Raw genomic sequence first — 22400 nt, 5'->3', positions numbered from 1 at the left:
GCATGGTGCAGGTGCACACTGCAGTCCTTTCATGCCTCAGTGGATTTGGTGCTGGTTGCACACCAGTTGCCCAGTTCCTAGGCTAACAGGTTTATTTCTCACACTTTTGAGGCCTGTATCACAGCATTTTGGCTGTTTGCAGGGATGCTGTGTGCTGCATCAAGTGCTGTTTCCAAGGAAAAATGCCATGAGTGGGTTCTAAACTTGATAACCGTGGGTGTCCTGTTCTACATAGTGGAATTTATTTCTTCCTTATGTAGTGGTTGTCTAACTTGGCAATGAATTTTAGCCAAGTATTTCTGGCTTGTCCTTCAGGAATCACATTAAAGTCTGTCAAACAGTGTGGCTGGGAACCTTCCTGTGCAGCATCTGGGTATGAGCAGTGCTGGAAACAGGATCCTGGCAGAAACGAACCATTGTGGTTTCTCTAATGAGATCAGTTTGCCACCTGCATCTCTCTGGGCTGTGACTATTTTAGAGATTTTGTAAGCGTATAAACAACCTTCTTCCCTTCCATCTTTTGCTTTATTCTCCATTTCCTCCTCTTCCTCCCCCTCCTCTCTCACGGTGCCGTGTCCTCGCAGCCGTTCCTTGTTGCTGCTTTGAGGTGAGCATTGTTTCACAGCTGGGAAAGAGCTTGCACGTGGGACAAAGAGCCCTGAGGATTTCACAGCAGCCCCTGAGCAGCACAGTCAGCCAGGCTTTGGCAGCACCCAGGTTCTCATCTCTGGCTCCTGAGTGTTGCTGTGGCTCAGCAGAGCTCAGCTGAGGAGCCCTGAGTGTAACATCACATCTGCTTCTCCAGGTCGTGAGCACAGTGAACTTCATTGAAGAGCTGTGAGCAGTGAGGCTGAAATTCTGTGATCCAGGAACTCACAGGTAATGCTGGACTGGTGGATTTCTTATTAACTTTTCTTATTAACTTTTCATGGAAGTTGCTCAGATATAAGGAATTTATGTTGAAGGCCTAAATATTTGGGATTACACTTTGTATTTATTGTCAACAGTCAGAACAACATTGGCACTGAAACTTCTGTGGGAAGGTTGTGAGCTATTAATTATTTTCAGTCTACCTGGCATAACATGAAGGATTATTAACATAACCAGTCCTACAGGTGATGATAAATTCAACAAGCATTACTTCTACTTTTTAAAGAGGTTGGTTTTCATTCTCATTAATCTTTCACATAGATGTCTTATTCTAGCTGACACAAATTCCTTTTAGAGCTGACCTAAACCTTGTAATTTGCCAGGAAGTTGAGATATTTATTTAAAATAATTTCCTCTCTTAATATAGCAACCGGGGTTTTCCTTTTATCTTGTAGAAAGCAAAACATCATGACATTATCTCACTTCTGCAGTTACCTAAAGTTAAATTCTGTGTTTTACCAACCCATCTTAAGGGGAAGAACACGTCTGGTAAATCTTTGTCTTCTTCTTCAATTAAGCACTATAGTTTTCAGTAGTTCCTATACATTTACCTTCAATATTGAGTGTAGCAGGCTGAAGCACAGAGGCCAGCCTGGGGATGGCTGTGGGGATGCTGGAGGGCACGGGCACATTTTGGAGCAGCTCCTGTGCAGGTCACTCACAGCTCCGAGTGGCACTGCCAGTGCACATGGGGGCACTGAATTGTGAGCAGCTGAGCTGCTCTGCCTGCTCTGGAGAATGTGTGTGACTTTCTTGCTGGAACATGAAAGGAAAGCCCAGCTGAGTGACCTTGCTCATTTTTCTGCCTCCTCTGCACGTGTTCAGGGCATTTCCAAGCATGGCCTGCTTTGCTGTGCAGTACAAAACCATATGGACTCCAGCAATGTCCTGTGGGCTCTGTCAAAATGGGGCAATGAAATACAAACTCATGAGAAAGTAACAATGCAAATACCTGTGTTATTGACTGAAATGCATGTGTGAGAAAAGTTAGCCTTCTAATAGTCTAAATAGAGAGAATTTGTGTGTGTGTGTAGGAAAGAAAAAAAGTCCTGCTTTCTTAGTGTTATATTTATTAATAGTAAGTATATTTATCTTTTCCCCCAGTGAGCAAGTGTTGAGGGGGTACTTGTAGTTCAAGTAAATTAATCTGGTTTTGCTTGTTACCCACTTGTCTGGCACATCAGAGAGTGAGGGTCACTTCCTCAGGCTGTTTTACACTGAGAGCACTGCCCTTCTGGTGAGAACACACCTTGCAGCACCCAACCCCGACAGCTCTTGCTGGACTTCCCCTAGTCTAAACAAAGCTTGGGTGCTACTGTTTGTGTTAGTTGTTTTTGTTTGAGACGCAATGTTTTTTTAGTTTCTCTGAAACCTGCCCTGTGTGTTCTGATACAGGTGGTTCTGTGGTGCTTGATGTCATCCAGTCAGAGCATCACAGCATGGCCTGGGATGGAAGGCACCTTACAGAACCTTAGGGATCACCTAGTTCTGACCCTCCAGCCATGGGCAGGAACAATTAAAAAAATAAAAAATAAATAAAATATAAAATAAAAATAAATAAAATATTTAAAAAAAATGGACAAAAAAAAGTAAACTGTCATGAAAAATACTGTTTATGCTAAGCTGAACTTAAGCACAGCCCTAGTGCTCAGAGCAGAGTGCAGGTCATACCCTACAAGCACCTGTGTTATCTTCACGTGTCTCTGAGTCTTTTGGCTCCAATTAGACAGAAATGTGTAGCATTACTTATCTCCCTGTTTTCTACGTGCCTCCACAATTGTAATGCTGTAAGTATCAAAGAGAAATGGCTGTTTCTTGTCTTGACTTTTAACTCAAGTAACATTTCAATGGCAAAGAAATGTCTGTGCTGGCATTCATCTTTTGTGATGTGGTCCAGTGAGTAACAGTGTAAACTGCATTTAAACATAGCAATTACAGAGAACAAAGGGATGGCTGAGGGAAGCTGGACTTGTCCATGCACATTACAGGGCTCTTTCAGAAGGCAGCAGAGTGCCCTCTCGACTTTGGCTCCTGAAATACAGATTTGGATGAGTTTCCTTTGCCCTAATACTCAGCTCTCAGTGAGGGCTGCTTCCTCAGAAGGCCTCAAACCATCCTTGACCCTGTAGGGAATTTTCTTAGGAATGACCTAGAGACTTCCTAAATTCCCCTCTCAGTTTTTTCACTTGTATTCTTCTTTCCAGCTTTTCAGCTGCTTGTTTTACTTGCTCTGGTTTTGGTGGGAAATCCCATTTTTCATTCCCCAGCTGCACAGCCAATGTGTTACCAAGCCAGTTCCACCTGTGCTGGCAAGGGATTTCCTGTTTTAGAAGATTAATTAGGGTTGAGAAATTCTGAGTTCCTCTAAAAGAAACGATTTTCCTTTCCTGTGTAGAGGGGTGATTGCTGTCTTCTGAGGCTGTAAACTTGTTTAGACCCACTGATGTAGCAATTGGTACCAGTTAGAGATACTGGCTGGTTCCAATTCTGTTCTGTGACATCAGTGTAAATCAAAGCAGCTGCTGTTGTTCTCTTTACCTGTTTCAGAGGTGGTTGTTCTTGCAGGAAGAGTTTTTTGTCCAGCCAGAAGTTTGTCTCTTGCTCTCTCTTCTGTCTGAGTCAAAAGGCACTGTCTGTATTGTACTATATCTCCAGAAATTACTGCCCTTGTTGACTTCAAAACCTTAATCCTGGAAGCAGAACTGGTTTCTAGCATCCCTTCCCAGTTTGGATGGCCCTAGGGATTCATGTGCAAGCAGTTTTCACTTGTTTTCTGCCTTTTTTTCCTTTTTTTTTTCCTTTTTCTTTCCCCCCCGTTGAGGTGGTCAAATGGCCAGCACTTCTGCCTCACCCACTTAGCTTATCCTGGTCTAGTTCCAAAGCCAGAGGGTGAGGAAATGGCCTTTTTCCTGGGGAATTTTGCTTTGCCAGGATTTTTTTTGTCTCATACCACATTAAATTGCTTGTTTCTTACCTTGCTGGGAAGTGTATTTGAGCATCCCTTGTTAAGGAAGGCTGGAGTCTGGACTCATACTCACTTTAGGGGAGGCAAGATGGGACATTGACAGCTGGCAATTCCCAGATTTCCAGAGATGTTGGGGTGTTCTCCTCTGAATGCGGCACAAATGAGCGCAGAGTCACGGAGCAGGACGTGCAGAGAGGGGTGACAAGGGACAAGGAGGGACAAGAGGAGGAAGAGGAATAAAGGGGGACAGTGTGTTGTCCAAAATGAATGGGAGAGCATGGGGAAACAGGAAGGAGTTCATGAGGGCCATTGAGGTTTCTGATCTTGTTTCTAATTTAGGCACAAGCTATAAAAACCTATGTATTCATATATTCCTCATATGACCCGCTTTGAAAGCCAGCAAGATTCTCCATGAATAAAACTCTTTGTTCCTTTCTCTGACCTGTCACACTTAATCTTTTCAAACAGTTACAATTTAGCAGCAACTGTAAGAAGATATTTGAACTGGTCTCCTGATTCCAACAGAGCAGTCAGAGGTTAATGAGAGCTGCAGAAATAAACAATTTGGGCTGCATGTGCCACGGATGCAGAACCTACTGGAGATGGCAGGGCAGCAGAACGAGGGGTTGGCCCAACACAGATGTGACACCGTTGCCTTGAGACTACTGTGGATTTGAGACTAAGAAAGAAAGAAAGAAATTCTTAATAAACACTTGGGAAATATTATTCAAGAGATTTAATTTTTCTCCCCCTTCTGTTTTACGTCAAGGTGCAGTTTTGGCCACAAACCAGATTTTTGTGGGTTTTTTCCACTGTGCACTTCATCTCATGCAGTTTTAAGGAATTATACTAAAATATGTCAGCTTAGCTAGAGAACATTTTTTTTTTTTTAATTTGATGTAACAAAAATAATTTGATCATGATTTCAAAATTCTTGCTGACAAAAACTGGAAAAATAATTTGACAAATGACAGGCCTCTGCTAAATACCTTTACAAAGGTCACACTCAGCCAGTTTGGAGAAAAAATGTGGAAAGAAATTGAGTAGCTATTTTCAAATTAAGATAGTTCTTTAATAAAATAGAAATTAAGGTAGTTCTTTAATAAATTTACCTTTAATATCATTAACTGGACATCAGATAGGAAAATAAAAAGGCAAAAAGATTACTTGGAAACCTTGGAAAATCATACTTAACTAGATAGACCATAAACAGATGGGATGAATTGGAAAAGGGCAAAATGTAGAGAAGCTGACATATGCTGGGGGCAGACTGGCTTGGAAAGAAGGTTGGGCTCAGCAGGATTTCTGTGTGGGTAAGGTTACAGGTGGGGGTGTGTGGGAGCAGCCATGCAGACCCAGAGTGCCAAGCACAGTGTGATTTTCTGGGCATTAAAAAGGCAGGGTGCTAATTAAGACACTCAGTGTCTGTCAGGAAACCTGCATGAGGCCAGCACAGTCACTGGGAGCTGGCAATAAACCTGCCATGCACTGTGGGTTTCTCTGGCTCTGCGCTGAAGGCACTCCAGACAGCAGTTTCATGTTCAGACCCAGGTGTTTGTTATTCCTTATCAGTAAAACAGTCTCACAACCATGAGTTCAGCAGCTTTTCATTAGAAGGCACAAAATGGCCAACAATCTCTTGGTACAAAGTCTGCTAAGACTAAACTATCCAGTTAAGAGCTGACACCTGGATTATTTTCTCTTTTAACCCAATAACTGATCCCACAGAGCCCCCAGTGCAGACTGTTCTGCCCAATTACAAAATGCCACCCAAACCCATGGAGAAGGAGGAAGAAGAAGGTGAAGAACAATCTGCCTCCACCTTACAACCTCCATCTTGCTTTATATTTATTTCTATATTCTAAGACCCCAAACTTTAAGTTTTCCACCCTGTGATATTACACACTTCTAACCAGCTCCACACCCACAATCCCAGTGCTGTCAATTCATTTTGGAAACCTTCACAGCCTCAGGTCAATGCAGTGATCTCTTGTGGGTCTGTGCCTTTCAGCACAGAGAGTTTAAAAGTCTCAGCATCCAGGATTCCAACAATACATAAACCTGCCGTGCAATGATGCCAATGCAATGGTGCTGTGCAATGATGACAATGCAGTGATGCCACACAATGATACCAATGCAGTGATGCCATGCAGTGATACCAATGCAGTGACACCAATGCAGTGATGCCACGCAATGATCCCAATGCAGTGATGCCAATGCAATGATGCCACACAGTGATGCCATGCTGTGTCCATTGTAGCCCTGGCCTGCAGCAGCCCCTGGCGTGTTTGGGTGTGCCAGCCCTGGTGAAGCAGAGCCTGTCCCTGGTGTGCAGGGCATGTTTGCCATGGAGTGACACTCCAGTGTCACCTGGAGCAGCAGCACCAGTCCCAAGTGCAGGCACAGAGCCTGTTTTGGTAAGGCCAGGCAGCAGCAGTGGTGCTCAGCTGGGCTTTCTGCAGGCAGTGCCATGGGCAGGTGTGTTTGAGAGGTAAGAGTGAGTCAGTCAGCCCAGAAGGATTTATTTTAAAAGTCCTTGCCCCACACAAGGTGTGCAGCATGGGACAGGGTCTTGTTCTCTTCAGCTAGCTGTAGGAGCCCTGCCAGGTACATCAGAGCAGGGTGTGTGAACCCAGTGTTGAGAGTGCCACATGCTGCAAGGGACAGCCCCTGCAGAGCTGTCACCGGCCGCAGGCAGGAACACAAAGCTGCTTTTGTTGAGTTCCCTGCATTATCATTCTAATTCAGCACAGTGCAACAGCCCCACTTCTACCAGATACTCATTAGGGTCTGTTCACATTTTTTCATCTTTTGAGGGAGGTTATCACCTGATCTTTAGCAACTTGAAATAATCAGTTTTTTAATAGAGTTCATATGGCCAAGCCACTATGGAACTGCATGACTGTCCCCCCAGCTGTTGTTGTGGGGGAAGGAGAGAAAACAGCAAAACAAAACCATGCTGTTTTTCAAGGCATATTTTATGGAAAATTTAGCTGAGCATCATCAGTTCTTAGGTTTGAAAATTATTAAGCCACAAAGTGTAATGGCATGTTCTTTGATAGAAAACCTGACATGCTGTAACAGGACTTTGTTTTTCATATCTGAGTGTATTTCTTTTTAACATATATCTGTGATAATGGCAGCTTAAGATGTGACTAAGATTAAAAGAAGTGAAGTATGCATCTCTCTAATACTTTATTGAGGCTTTTTCTCTGAGGAATGTTTAGCAATTAAAGGTTAAATAAACATCTTTAAGTTAAATTATCAAAGGAAAAGACTAATGTTTAACAATAGTGGTTTAAGAGGTTATTTTGGATTTATTACATGAAGGAATTAGCAAAGGATGGTTTGGAAGTTTACAGGTGCTATTTCATGAATTGAGACTGCTTTCACTGGGATGTAGAGATTTCTTTTCCTGAATTGTGACTGCTCCAGGTATTTGCTTTGTGGTTAATGGTGCTTGAGAACAAAGGTGCTTGAGAGCTGATACTTGTTGCTTTTTTTGCTGTTTTGAAACACCTGTAGTCCTCACCACAACTGAGTCACCGTAACTGAAAATTGTACTTGACAAAAGGAATTCTAAATGCAGTTTAATGGCGCGGTAAGGATGTCCTTGAAGTTTCGGTTTCAGTGATTGAGTGTTGGTGTCCATTGTGTGGGGGCACAAGGAAGGATTTGTGTGGGATGTTCTCTGTGATGGGCTCACATCAGAGCTCAGCTTTAGCAGCTCTCTGCAGGGTGAGCTCTGGGTGGATCCCTGAGCTGGCACCGCTTCTGCTCCAAGCTCTGTGGGTGAGCACACAGCAATAAGGGTGCAGATCTGTGTGCAGTCAGCTCTGTAAACATTTCCACATGCCAAATGTGTACAGCCTGCCATCACCATCCAGTCCTGGCCCTCCTGCTGCATGGGTGTGCTCCCAGCTCCTGGTGGCATGTGAGATATCAGCAGAGAGGGCTGGCAGACTGCTTCATGGTGTGTGACACAACTTATGGAGTGTGACAGTACAACATTTCTTGCTGTACTGAGAGCAAACTGCTGTGCAGTTGCAGGAGGGTGGGTTATACACATCTGTGTGTGTGTGCAATGTGCACACCCAGGGGACCCCTCAGGAAAGCCCTCCTGGCTCTCTGTGTCCTGCTTTATCTCACCTGCTGCTGCTCTGGGGGCTGTGGCAGGTCCTGCTTGTTCCCCTGTCCCTGTGGAGAGGGATCCAGGCAGGAGCTGGGCAGCACAATTCTGCTTTGGGTGCATGGAGGGGAAAAAGGACAGTGCAAAAGCATTTCCTTTGCTGTCATCACATTCCTCTCTCTGAAGTGATATACAGAATAAATAGACTCTACAACTGGATGTAGTTATGAGCCATGGCAGAGGTTTCTTAAGGAAAAGGTTAAAATTCAACACATAATTCTACAAGGTAAAATTTAAATGCTTCATTCATGTTGCTAATTCAAGTGAACTCCAAAAATCTCTATTTCATCTGCACCAGGAATTTATACCTGAGCTTCAGTGCCCTCAGTGCCCTGGATGAAAAATAAACATCTTTTCAGGTGAACTTTTCAGGTCTTGAGAAGTCTAGACTTTCTGAATATCTTTCTGAGTGTCCACTTAGCCCTAACATTTTTAGAAGTCTGGAAATCAGTTATTTTATTAGTCTTTCATAAATAAAAAGGTTATTTCACAGCATAAAGAAGAATTAGGGCTCAGTGAGTTACCTTTTTCTAGGAAAGCAGCAGTGGCTGGCCAGAGCTTTCTCCAAAAGTGTTTGTGGAGGGTTTGGTCTTTCCAAAAGTTCTTCTGTGGGGGAACTAAAAGCAGCAGAGAGTAGCATTTGGAAACCCTTCTTCAAATCACTCCTTACTGAGCACTGGCATTCCTGTGATAGCTGTAATGCAGTCATTACCCATCTCCTGAGCAATCTTCTGAGCAGGACAGGCTCCTTCTTGGCATGGGGTTTGCTCTCTGCCTGTCCTGATCAGCCCAGACAAAACCATCAGCCTGTATGAGTTCCTGAGAAGTTGTTGTGTAGCTGTGACCTGATTTTGCCATGGTGGGTGTGATTTCAGTTCCCATGCTCTCTGTGCTCTCTGTGCTGTGGTGCAGTGGTCAGACAGAGCTGGAGCTGAGATGTTGCCATTACTCCTCTCCCAGATGTGGGAGAGCAGGCACAAAAGGCTGTGCTGTAAGCAGGGACAGAGAAGGCTTGGAGGAGCTTGGCATTTCACTTTCCATGTATTGCCCAAACAGGAGCATATTTCTTATCAATTGCAGTGGCTTGGATCTAAGCAGTGTTTAGTGCTGCTGGTGTCACATCCTCAGCTGGGCTGCAAGTTCAATTGCCAGGAAAACACTTATGGAGAGGAAACAACCCAACTCAATCCACTCAGTCTCAGCCCTATGCAGTTAACAGACATCAAATGAAATAATTTATGCTTGGAAAAAGTTATAGAAAATGTATGAGGTTGCCTTCTTACTTAACAGCTCTGCTCAAACTTATTGCCCAGGCATTTTTCAGAGTGGACTTTGGTGTTGTTCCCTGGGAGTTCCTTGGATACTTGACCCTAGGTCAGTCTCTCCTACAGAAAACCCTCATGAAAGTACAAATGCCAGTGGAAAATCCCAGAAATTTCCTTGGGCAGTTCTCCCTTGGGACTAATGATTCTCAGTCTCATGGAGGTGATTCAAGAGCCAGCTTCATCCCAGTGATGTGATTAACCCTGTCCTCTTTTGGTCAGTTGGCTCAGAACTGCCTTTGCCCCTGTTGAGGAGTGTCCAGCCAGTAAAGCAGAAGGAATTATTGGCATATAATTATAATTACTGGCATATGCTGTGCAAGCAGTGGGCATGCCTACTAAATTCCAAAGAGATTTCCTCTACCAGATTGGAAAGAGCTGTGGCTCCCCTTGGGAAAAGATGTGAAAACACATATTCTCAAAATTGGGGTGGAGAATCTCACTGTTGGGCAACGATGGGAAGACAAGGCCCCTATAAAACATCCTTGGTGGGAGAGAAAACCCCCAGCTTGCTTCCATTGGAATTTGTCATCTGTTCCTACCAGAAGTGCAGCTCTCCTGGGACACCAGCCTTCCCCAGAGCTGGCTGTGGGGCCAATAGAGGCTTTCAGGGAAGGCCATCTCTGAGACAGCTGAGTTTGCAAAAGGTTTAAAATCTGCTCTGGAGATGGGGCAAGAGGAAGATTACCAGCCAATATTTGGTGGGAAGTGCCTCATGAATAATGAGCTTTAGGTGCAGAAGAACTGAGGAAGATGTTTTTCCATTATCACAGGGGGGAAGCAATACCAGTTAAGGCAAGGCTTGCAGCAGAAACATTTACTGGAAGTGTTTACATGTTACTTAATACCTTGACATGCATTATTCAACTTGTGTAATATCAGCTGGGGTGGAGCAGGGAGGAATGGCTTTGGCAGGAGAATTTGTTTGCTCCCCATGGAATATTTTCCTGGTCGTAGCTACCTTCTTTGGCAATGAGGTACATTCCAGGAACAGAAAAAGTGTTCTTGAGCCACATTTTTATGAGCTGCTGGAATGTGCTCTCCTCTTGTGAAGGTGACCTAACCTTGCCTAGATGGCTGCCAGCCTGTCAGTGTTTCTCCAGAGCAGAGCAGAACTGCAACAAAACCCCTCTGCAAGCAGGGGAGGGGGCACTGAGATGGATGCACTTCTCCTTCTGGAAACAAACCTCATGTTCCCTGGCAGGGGAGGCAGCAAGGGCACTCTGCTGAGCTGAGAGAGCTCTTAGGCTGAGCTCTCCTGGTGGGCCTAAAGCACTTTGTGAGCTGTGCCTTTCTGCTGGGGAAGAGCTCTCACATGGGCAGGGCTGCAGGCACGCAGTGAAGGAGAGGAGAAGGAGAAATGGACTGGGGAGCGTGAAGTTCAGCAGGCATCTCTGCTTCCCCTCATCCACACAGACAGCAATTGCATGATTCACCTGCTGGATGATTTTGTTTTGCTGACAAAGCTGTGATAAACAAAGACTTGGCATCATTTGCATAGTTGTTTAATCTGAAGGCGTGGGAGTCGTATAAATGAAACTTTTGACTTGTTGTGATAGATTGCCAGGCAGAGGGGGTGAAACACACAGTTTTTGGTTAATCAGTACCTGGAAACTCCGTAAAAGGTGATTCAGCACAAAGCCTGGAGTTTCCAAAATAGTAAGGCTGGCTTAATTTCTAGTTTTGAAACAAAGAATGACACACTTGTACTCTTACATTGCAACAATTAAATTTTTTTTTTTTGTGATGGCATCTTGCCAGACTTAGTCATTTTAACTTTTATAGACTAAAAATTGGGATGATGCATCTGTAGCTTGAAAAAACTGTCTAAAATATAATTCCTAGAAATAAACATGAGTCTTCCTGATTCAGGATGACTAGATGATCTAGCATGAAAGGCTAGAAAAAAGGAATTCAAAAAATGTACTGGCATTTTAGGAGTATTCCAGGAATCTCTCCTGCACTGGTTGTGCAGTGCCCATTAATAATTCTGCTCTGAAATGTGCTTTTTTCCAAGGATGGGGCTCGTGATTCTGTATTATCAGAAGTTTAGTAGAACTGTGAGATGAAATTATTTCTGTCTACTGCAGCAGGGAACTGAACATTCTTGCTTCTCAGCAATTTCAGTGTGTGCTTGTGACTGTGTTTGCACTGGTTTAGTGTAGGACAGTTTTATAGAGAAATAAACATTGAAATTAGTTGTACATGAATTAGTATTAGACTTGAAACATTGTTGTAAGACATCTTTAAATGCCTTTTGAAAGCCTATCTTCTATATATATGTATTTTTGGTAGTCCTTTTAAAACTAGAAACTCATCAGCAGTATTAAAATTACAACACAGTCACCAGAGGGAAGAAGGTAGAATCTGAGATTTTAGATAGAGATTCAAAATAATAGTCCATTTGTAGGTAGAACTGGCATTTTTGAGGAATGATAATGCATGTAGTATTTGTCATTTTTCTAGTACTTACAGAATTTTTAAATTTCACAGCTTTTTTAGTTTGCCCTGCTGTGTAGGTATAGTGGTGATAAGCAATGAAATTATTGTTTTGATCACGTTTTCCATGGGCTAGTGAAATGTTAATGCAGCACCTGTGTCTTATGGTAGCAGCAATAGATCACATTTGCCTTTATCTCTTTCTTTGGTTTGCACATCATGTGTAACTCATGCAAGGTAGGTTGGAGCAAGTCTTTCCTGGTTTGCAAAGTTCCGTGGCCAAATTCTGAGGTGATGCCCACTGTGCCCTTCAGGTCAGTAGATGTGTTTGACCCATCAGTGTCCTTGGAGGGACAAGGACTCTGGTTTCTCTCTTGTGGCAGTTCTGGCAAAACAAAGTCTTGCTAACTGTGACTTACACCACTGTGGCTGGACAATGATGTCCTGGAAGAAAACTTGACAAAACATGAGTTGAAAGTCTCCTCAAGGTGAAATGCTGAAATTGGACAGTGTTTCATATCCACAGTCATTAAAACGTGTGACAGCCTCAATAGTGTTCCTGCTCATTGCTGGTTTGCACAGTTGTCACATCTGCTCTGTTATCAGAATTGCCTTAACAAGAAGGCCAGCTAGAAAATAAATATGCAAAGAGGCTGAGAGAGAGATGGATTTCCTGTAATGAATCTCTTTCTAGTCTTTGCCTCTGGCTGAGAATAGTAATATGCCATTAACCCAAGAGATGTAAAACATGCTGTGCTGTGCTTGGAAGGGTGTCAGGAACTCCTCCTGTAAGGATGAGAAGATATTTTATTGCTATTCCAATTGTTGGTTAGCCTAATCATAGGAAGCCTTTCAGAAAAAGGGAACTCCTTGTGAAGGCTGATGTTTGATTTTGGTAATTAGCAGATTGCAAAGGGGGGCTGGTAACACAGATCTGTTGAGGCAGGAGGAGCAGCTGTTACACTTTAAGTGCTGTCTCACACATTACAACCTGCTGGACATTGAAGCCTATTTTTAGTAAAAGAATAAATAAGCTGGCTGTGCCCTACTTTTTGTCAAAATGTGTCATGGGATCTTTGTATTTGATTGGAAAAGTTGGTAGAAATAACACAGGGGAACTCGTTGCCTCATCTAAAAACTGACATTTCTAACAATCCAGTTATGTTAATGAAATGTTAATATTGGTTATGAGTTCAGGCCCACAAAGTAGGCAGAGGAAATAGCTGGTGGGAGATTTGTCTGTGTGGGCTGTGAGGTTACATGTGTACAGAAGTCCTGCTCTAGTAGGCACTGCCTTTTGGATGAAAGAATTTGTTTTGTACTGATGGAACTATTTTTACAAAGTCTGTGTTAGGAAACTGGAAAAATAAAAGACTATGTAGAGTTATTTGTGTATAAAGGGAGAATGTAGCAGGAAAGTCAGCTGGCCACTTCAGGATGCTGTTGATTGTTGTAAAGGCCTTACTTTTCCTAATTCTGAGTAGTTTTTTTAATCTTCACTTGCTGGTACAGATGGAGGTCCACATACCTCATGAAAAAGCAGTCTTGTCAAGTGTGACCATACCCAGAGACCAGAACAGATGCAGAAAAAGATACAATGGCTATGGTATGGAATTAGTGACAATAAGTATTTTCAGTCAGTTTGTCTACAGATTAGTGCTATTAAAAATGTGCTGCTTTATTACAATGGAATTTGCATAAAGTGATCAAAATGCCACCATTTAAAAGTGGCTGCCTAGGAGCTCCTGGGGGTTTTTGTGGGGTTTCTGTGCTTTGGAAGCAGTAGGGCCAAGTGCCTGCTGGCTGTGGGGTTCAGCTCCCAGCCCTTCCTGGCACAGCTGCAGCCTCAGGGCAGAGGGACTCTGCAGTTCCCCAGCCAGGAGCCAGCTTTGGGGAGCTCTGAGGGATCCCCAGCACAGCCAGTGCTCCAGGAGAGCCTGGAGGGGTCAGACCTGCTGCTGCTCACCAGCTCACACAGCTTGTCTGAGCAGGGAAAAGCAGAGGGAGCTGAGCCCAGCAGTTCACAGCAGGGCTGTGTGTGCCCTGGTGGGTGCATCAGCTGGCTGCTGGTGATTCTGCTGGGGCACAGCAGCCTGGGACTCAGGGAGGGTGAGGAAGAGGCCCTGGATTTAAAGTGGCTCCGTGTTGTTTAAGCCAGGCTTAAAATTTTAAAATGAGAGGTCTCAGATACAGAATTCAGCAGGGGGAACACAACATTGAAGTGCCAGGATGGTGCCTGGGCTGCTGCAGCTGGATCTGAGGGGTTTGCCTCTCTGCTTCCTATATACTCTGGGTTCTCAGAGAACTCTTCTGCTGAATTTTACTCGTGTTCAATAACTTGGTTTAGCAAAGCACTGTTAAAAGCTGCTTGTTGTGGCTGCAGGCTGGTGTTCCATTAGCCAAAGCCAGCATCCCTTTTGTCTGACACGTGGTTAGCAGTCTGCTACTGCTCGGGCTGGCTGCTGCTGCTGCTGCTGCTGCTGCATCTTCTCCTGCTGCTGCTTCTGCTGCTGCTGGTCCTGCTCCTGCTGCTGCTGCATCTTCTCCTGCTGTTGCTGCTGCTGCTGCTGCTCCTGCTTCTCCTGCTGCTCCTTCTGCTGCTCCTGCTGCTATTCCTGTTACTCCTGCAGCTGTTTCTCCTGCTGCTCCTGGTACTGCTACTCCTGCTGCTGCTGCTCCTTCTCCTGCTGCTGCTCCTTCTCCTGCTGCTGCTGCTCCTCCTGCTGCTGCTGCCCTCCTGCACCAGGACAGCTGAGACACCAAGGGCAGCTTTCACAGACACTCAGGCTAGAGCTGCATGGGCACAGGGACCACAGCACTGCCTGAGCACCTCTGGCAGAGTGTCCTGCTCTCAGCCCTGAGGTGCTGTGTCCTGCTCACAGCCCTGTGTGTCCTGCTCTCAGCCCTGAGGTGCTGTGTCACACCATGTCCCTCACCGTGCCATTAGCACTTCTCCATGCACCCCCAGAGGTCCTGGTGGCAGTGGCCAGCTTGGGTTTCACAGGCTGGGCTCTCTAACAGCTGCAGAGACAGGGGAGGTCCAGGAGAGCAACTTTCATTTATCAGCTGAGTTGGTACAGGACCATGTTACCCATACACCTTATCCTCTTATCCAGCCTTATCCAACTTCCATTTATCAGCTGAGCTGGTACAGGACCATGTTACCCATACACCTTATCCTCTCTGTCATATTGTTCATGTGGGTTGCAGCACTTTAACCTAGAGCATGAAATCATGTGTTGGGAATCTCTTAGCATTTTCCCTAGAGGAGATGAAATATAGGCTTTGACAGTTAAACCTGATTCTTGGGATTTATTGTACTAAACACATGGTTTGAAATAGTCACAGCCAGTATATTCACTTGTTTATTAACACTTCTTAAATTTCAGTGACTAATGACTCTACCTTCCAAATGGTACCAACCTGCTACTTTAGGGAGTAGGGGACATTTTTTTTTCTAGTCTAGATGAAGAAAGGCCTTCAAAGGGGAGATTAAAGTTTTGTTAACAGACAAGCTATTTTTTGAATGTTACAAAGCAAACTGGCTTTCCTCTAGTGACTGCTGAGGAGAGTGACATGTTATTTGTCATACACAAGATGTTCTAAAGCCTTTTATTTGGACAGCAGTAGGCAGCAAGCTGGCAAAGGGATGACCATGCAGTGCAGTGGCTATTATTCTCTCTACTATTGCTCAGTTTTGAATATAGCTTTTTTTTTTAAGAAAAGAATTACTGATGAGAGAATTCTCGTGTCATTCTGTATTCACCAGAAAACATTCCTGTGCTTTAACTGCCCAGAGCTCATTTGGTTTGTAGATGTTGCCATTGTATCACAATGTCAGACAGTAGCAAGTTGCTCTAAGTGTTTAAATTTTCTAATGAATTCTTTCTAAGCATCTCCTGCCCAGTATTTTGCTGTGTTCTGGATTGATGTCCTTTAGATTTTTTTTTTTTTTTCAGAATGGCTTTTTCTGCTTCAGGCCCAACATCCTTAACATGGCGTTTCCACTTGCCTTTTTTATGTCTGGGTCTGCTGCCACAGTTCTGCGCTGTTTGCAAATACAAAGACAACTTAGTTCCTTTCTTCTGATCACTGCAGTGACACAGAATTCAAAGAGTGTAAACCCAAAAAAACTGAAAATGACACATTTTCAAGCAACAAGAATGTGCCCTAGGTGTACAGCTATTTCACATGCAAAGACATGACTCAGATCCAGCCTTTTCAGACAAAGCCCTTTCATTATACTGAGAACACATGTAACAATAGCCTGGGGGGCAGAATAATAGAACATTTGTTGTTTTGTGAAGGGGGGTGGGCAGGCAATCTAAAGATAAGGAAATTGAAAATTAAAATGATATTTGAAGTCTGGTGGGGTTTTTTTTTTGCATGCCACACAGGATATAAAAATGTTTCTTTAAGATGTTTCAAGGCAAGTTCCTCATCCGTGTCACACACACTGTCTGTAACAACTCTGTGTGTGACAAAAGCATTAATATCATGCAAGCTGATCAACTAGAATCTAAAATATCTTAATAACTACTGGCTGAGATCTCTTTATTCCCCCTGCTAAATACTGATATTGTATTTGGAGGCATAAAACAGAAAATGGAAAGGAAATTTGAAATCGGGGATTACAACCCTGGAGAAAAACTCAGTGTGGTCAGGTATCACTGAAGTCAATTCACAGGAACTGTCTATACAAGACAGTTTTAAGGTGCCTGGGGCTTTATGTGTGATAGACACTTCAAGGCATCATTACTCAATTGAAAAAATGTCAGTAAACAGTAGAGTAAAGAGATTTTCAAGGCTCTGGGTTGTAGCCCTGTGCTCAGTCCATAAGTCATTCACATCATGGCTTGTGCTTTGCAGAGGCTGCACTGGATCCTGTAGAACAACACCTAATGTTGCAACATCCAGAGTAAATAGCTCTTTTTAAAGAAACCTTATCAAGCCTTTCCAGTCACAAACCCATTTGTCATCAGTGAGGCCAACTACTGAGCCAAGGTTTCAATGTCTAAGCCAAGACTATCTGGAATATTTAATGTCAAAACCACAAGTATCAGAATGATTTGAGAAACTGCAGATCTGGGACTTTTTACACTACTGGATTTCATTAATGCCTTATTTCTTCAGAAACATATTTCAATTGCAATGTAAACTTTAAACAGAAGAAACAAGTGGCTCAACATGCTGAACTAAACTTTGTTATGTAGAACACGATCCATTTGTATGAGTGGCACATTTGCCTGATAAACCAGTTTCATTTGAACTCTGTTTTTTTTTTTTTTTTTTCCAGGCAGAAGGGAAGTCAAGGGAAGTTACTACACTCTGTGGTGTGAAGTAGCAGCGCGATGTTCAGGAGCAATGCCTGTGGTACTGAGCAGATTAAGGAACTGCTAAAAGCAGGAAGGGGAGCTGTTAATTGACACAGGACAGAAAGGCTGTGAAGGCAACTGACACACGGTAGGCAAGATTTCTCATTAACTTCTGCCCTTCCACTGAGATTTGCCTAGAGGTAGCATTGCATGATCACCATTCATGCAAAAATCCCATTTGCTGAAGTAATAGGGGAGATCGTTGTCCTTCCCAGAGATTTACAGTTAATAGATGTTGTGGTTGGTTGGGTGGTTTGTAAAAAAACAACAAAACATTTCCTAGATGTGTTCTAATCCAAATTTAATGGATTTTTAGTGCCTTGAGAATCGGCAAGTGAAGTTGAGGAAGTAAATCCATCCATCCATCCATCCATTTTCAAAACTGGAATAACTGGAAAAATGAACAGACTAAAATAGACAAGCTTAATGATACAGCATGATTATTAGCATAGGGATGTTAAAATATGCATAATATGAGCATACTCTTTGTGGACAAGGATGTGCTACGCCTCGCCCTGTGCTCATTGAAGGCGGCAGGAATGTTGCTGCTGATTTCAGTGGGTGGGGACCGGCCCGCTGCATGCAAAAGTTGTTTCATTACCGGTTACATTCTACCTTCCCTTCCTCTGGTTACTTCTTTCAAGCCTTAGAAAACCCCCTTTTCTAAGTACTAGTTCCCACGCAGTTATTCCTGACCGCTCAGCACCAAGACTCTTGAAATGAGGACGGAGCGGGGAATTCGTTGCCGAGGCAATAGGCTGCTATAATGAGCTGATTTCCAGAAGGCGCTTGGGGAAAGGTGGTCTGGGATGAGGTTTTCCAGCGTGCCCAGGGCTGCTCTCCCTGCTCGCAGTCCGGCCTGGGGGCGCGGTAGCGGCTCCCGGGGAGCGCCGGGCCGAGCGGAGTTAGGCGTCCGTCCGCGGGCCGGGGAGCGCTCCCGGAGCTCCAGGGGCGGCTCGCCAGGGGCTCCGCGGCCCGCCGGGGGAAAGGCGACCCCGGCCCGGCCGCCGCCAGCCCGCAGCGCCGGCCCTCGGGGAAGGGAGCGGCCGCAGGGGCGGGACGCGCCGCGCCATTGGCCGCCAGCCGCGCCGGCAGAGCGAAAGCCCGGCCCGGGTTGGCGGCGGCGGCCCGAGGGCGAAGCCATCGCCTTGGTAACCCCGGCGGAGCGCAGCGCAGCGCCCGGGCCGGTGGCGGCCGAGGGAGCGCTCCCCGCTGGCTCCGGCGCCGCCGCGCTGGCTGGGGCGGCGCGGACACGGCGGCGGCCGCTGCTGCCCGGGCAGGTGGGTGTGCGGGGCGAGCAGCGGGGCGTGCGGGGCTGGCCGTGCCCGGGTCGGTGGCTGTGCGGGGCTGCGCTCCGAGCACGACGGGACGGGGCACACCGGCGGGCGGCTCGGTGTCGGTGTGGCTGCGGCGGGGCTCCCCTGCGCTGCCAGCCCGCTGCTGGCCGTGCCTCCCCGGCCCGGTGCCGGGCTGCGCGGGAAGAGGGCTCCGCTCCGCTCCGCTTGCGACACCGCGGTTGCTCAACCGCGCGGGCGGCTCGGCGCGGGGGAAGGTTCCGGCGGGACGCGGCCGTTTGGCGGCGGAAAGGGGCCCGGGGCGGCCGGCGGGGCCGGGCCGGGCTCGGTGCGGCGGGCGGGCGCCTTTGTGTCCGCCTGTGCCGGGATCGGCCCCGCAACAAGTGCCCAGCTCCAGCCGGGCCACCCCTCCCGCTCGGTCCCTGGGCGCCCGCTCCCCCCTGCTTGTCCTGTTCTCCGGACAAGCTTTGCGCTCTGCCTGGAGGGTTTTCCTAGTTTTTTTTTTTTTTTTTTTTTTTTTTTTTTTTTTTTTTTTTTTTTTTTTTTTTTTGTCCCAAGCTGAGAACTTTCGGTGATTGCTCTGTGAATTTTAAGTGGCGTTTCTATTAGTCGATACTCCCGGTTGTTTTCAGCTGGGTTTCTGAGCGTTGTTTTCCTTGGGAACCGCAGGAATTTGTATGGCAAAGCAGTATTTGGGAAATGTGTTTGCAGTCGGCTGCAGGGCGGCGCGCAGAGCGGTGGCTTTGGCACTGCTGTCATCGTGTGCTCTCCTAACAGACAGCCGCGCTGCCACAGACCAGGAGCGGCTTCTCTGCAAGGGGGGAATAAATCTTCATTAGTCCCAAAGAGTTCCTGAAAGAGAAACGGAAACCTCTCATGCCAGACTCGCTGGTTTCTCTGGCTGCAACACATGTGTGCTTAGACTCATGCTGGACACTTTCCAAGCTCCGGAAAACTGACTTTTTCTTCTTGAGATGTACAGAGTTTTTGTTTGTTTTGGTTTGGTTTAGGTGTGTCTTTTTTCCCTGGAACTTTATGCTTACAGTCTTTTCTTGTCACTGCTTACACTGAAGTTTTGTTCATTTGGAATTGACAACCGTAGCCATAACTAGAAATATTAGGTACTAACTGAGTCCGTGCTGCCATTGTTCTGTTGATATTGAGCTTCATTCAGGCTTAGGAAGCTCCTGGAGCTGGAAACCTCAGCAATGTATAATTTATGTTCTCAGGATCATAGTTCAGGGTTCGAAGTGAGATGAATGTATGAAGGATGTTGGGGAAATTTGACTGGCCTGTGTTTTGCAGTATTAGCCAGAGACTCCCACAGCTGTGTGCCTTCAAAGATTTAATTAAAGGTGGAATAAAACTCTAGTGCATGCTTGCTTTTAGGAAAATTGCATGTAAAGGAATATTGAACATCCATATGCTTGGCAGAGGGCTGTGAAGTCTCAGGAATGCATTGAGGTGGCTGGGAATCAATCACCAGGTCACCTGGAAACTTTGGTCTGGAAGCTTCCCTTCAGACTGATGGGGCTTCCAGGCTTTGGGAGTTTCATGGTAGCAAGTAGTGCTTCTCAGGAGAGCTGGGGTTCAGGAAAGGATTGCTGAACAAAAATTCTGTGGTAATTGGTTTACTGGCCTTTTAAAAAAGAATATCAGGGGTATTGGTCACATCAGGAATGTTTTGATGTGGAAACATGCTTTAGTGGGGTTTTAACATTGATTAAATATTTTGGGGATGTTTTATTATTTGACTTTTGTGTGTTTTTTTCCTTTATATAAAAGACCTCTATACCTGGTCTTAAAATAGTTTCTTGTTTGCCTATTTAAGTATCTATTTTTCTTGAGTAAAAATCACTTCCGTTCAGCCAGGTTTCACTTCCTTGGAATATCTGATGTCATGAATTCACTGGTTCTCCAATTGTCTATGGGCTTTTGGCAGAACTTCAAATTCCAGTGTAGGAAAGCCTTCTTAAAAAAAAAAAAATCATTCTTTGACCTTGTGATGTAGTGAAGAGAGAACATGTCCCGTTCCACTACTCTTTTAGCTTTAAAGTTTGTATATGTCTGTTATATGGGCTATTTTGCAAATAATTTAGACCTACAATCCAGTAAAACCCCCAGCTGTTAGGATGCTGTATACAGGAGGAGGATGCAGAGGAAGGAATGTTGTTATTTAGAAGTTGTGTGGAAATGCAGGCTGATGCTTTGGCTGTTTACTTCGAAAGCTGCTGTTGTGTTTCAGTGACCAGGGCACTCAGTTTAAGTGCTTTTTCACAGATCTAAAGATACACATGGAAGTGTTGCCCTTGGTTCTCTAAAGGGTTGCCATCAGTTAACTTAGCTGAAAACAAATGCAGAATGTGATGCTGTGTTTATCCAAAGGATGCTTTGGGTTTGCTGGGCTTCCTGACTTGGGAGCATTTCCCCACTGGCAGTTTCACTGGAAGCAGTCCAGGACAGAACAATCTGAAATAAGCATAATTCACACAGTTGCATAAAAAGCTTGCTTGTTTGTTTTGGTGGGGTTTTTTGTTTGTTTTTTGGTGAGTTTGGGTGTTTGTTTGTTTGTTATTTTTAGTGAATATGTGTTTTCCTCAAACCAATGCTCTTGGGCTGACACACACACGGTGTTACACATTACATCTCAAATCGTTTGCCTTGAGGATTTTTAATTTCTAGAGGCCAGAAATTCATATTAATTCATTCAAATACTAATGCCTGAGTGCATGAAACACTTTGTTTTGTGGCAGTGCTGTTAGTCCTTCTAGTCATTCACGTGTGAAAGTTTCCATGTGTTTTGTTTTGATAGTTAAATCAGATTTGGGGGCAAAGATCATCTTGTGTTAGAAATTTAACTTTTTGTAAATTATTTTAGTAAGCAAGAAGTTTTGCTTTGGGTTGGTAAAGTGTGTATTTACAATCCAGAATGAACAGCAGGTAACTTTTGAAATAATCATAATTCAGGGAACTTTGAAGGTGAAGGGAACCTGAATCTGGATAATGCCTGAAGTATCAGGTATTTTATTGGCAACTTCGACCAGTCTGTGTTAGTCTATCAAATTTACATGGGTAAATCTTTTTATCCCAGCCTTTGGTGGAAGGAAATTCAGGAATGTGGTTTCATTTGCATACATTAGGAGCTGCAGAGGAGGCCCTCATGTGCAAATGCCCGTGGATATGTAGTAGGTACCAACATAATTGAATTTACATACTGCTTCAGAAGATTAAAGAAACAAAGAGTGACACCGAGGTGTCAAAACCAGCTTCCTTTGACAAGTGGGATTGGGCAGTTCTGCTTCCCCACTGATCATTCGTGTGTGGCCATTGTGACTGGGTTGATTCTGGCTTCTTTTCTGCAGCCAAGGTTCATCCCAGCCTGCTCCAGGGCTGCACACAGCTGAGGATCCGGGCTGTCCTCGCCTACCTTGGTTTAATTCTCTCTTTTGGCTTTTGGCCAGGCCCTCTGCAGTTCATTGTAAGGGAGAAGGGCACATGTATCCATTTCTTACCTTCCGTGTCCTGACTTGAAATTGTGAATGAGCTGAACTCGGGAGAGCCTTCATGTCTTTGGAGCTGCATCTAGGTATACAGAAGCATGTTTAGTATTCACTTTTAAAAGAACATAGGAGTACTCTAACTTCCTTCTGACACAAAATATGTAAATTTGTACTCACAGCTTAATGTTGTTTTTTAAAGCTTGTTAAATGTGCATTTTTCATAAAGTAGTATTGCATGCAGCTGCAATATGCATTGCAATTTTTGCAATGGAATTGTAAAGGGTGCTTTTCTGTTTCTAGACTATCTTGATTTTGTTTGCAAAAGTAGTTACTCTGATTTTTTAGAACAGCTTTGTGAATTCATCAAATATCTTTAAGGAACTCC

At 44.7% G+C, this 22400-nt stretch overlaps 1 protein-coding gene across 1 annotated transcript in view; it reads left to right on the top strand.

The window, feature by feature from the left end:
• The first annotated feature begins 844 nt into the window (after positions 1 to 844).
• Positions 845 to 22400, top strand: part of PIK3CB (phosphatidylinositol-4,5-bisphosphate 3-kinase catalytic subunit beta) — an 87638-nt gene continuing 66082 nt past the window's right edge. Inside the window, exons 1-2 of the mRNA XM_058811959.1 lie at positions 845 to 879; positions 17142 to 17308. The gene's annotated coding sequence lies outside the window, so the exon portion shown is untranslated. The remainder of the gene's footprint in view (positions 880 to 17141; positions 17309 to 22400) is intronic.

The sequence above is a fragment of the Ammospiza caudacuta genome, chromosome 11, assembly GCF_027887145.1.
Source record: "Ammospiza caudacuta isolate bAmmCau1 chromosome 11, bAmmCau1.pri, whole genome shotgun sequence".
NCBI classification, from domain to species: Eukaryota; Metazoa; Chordata; class Aves; order Passeriformes; family Passerellidae; genus Ammospiza; species Ammospiza caudacuta.
Note: the sequence above shows the minus strand (reverse complement) of the source record. Positions and strands in the feature narration are given on the sequence as shown.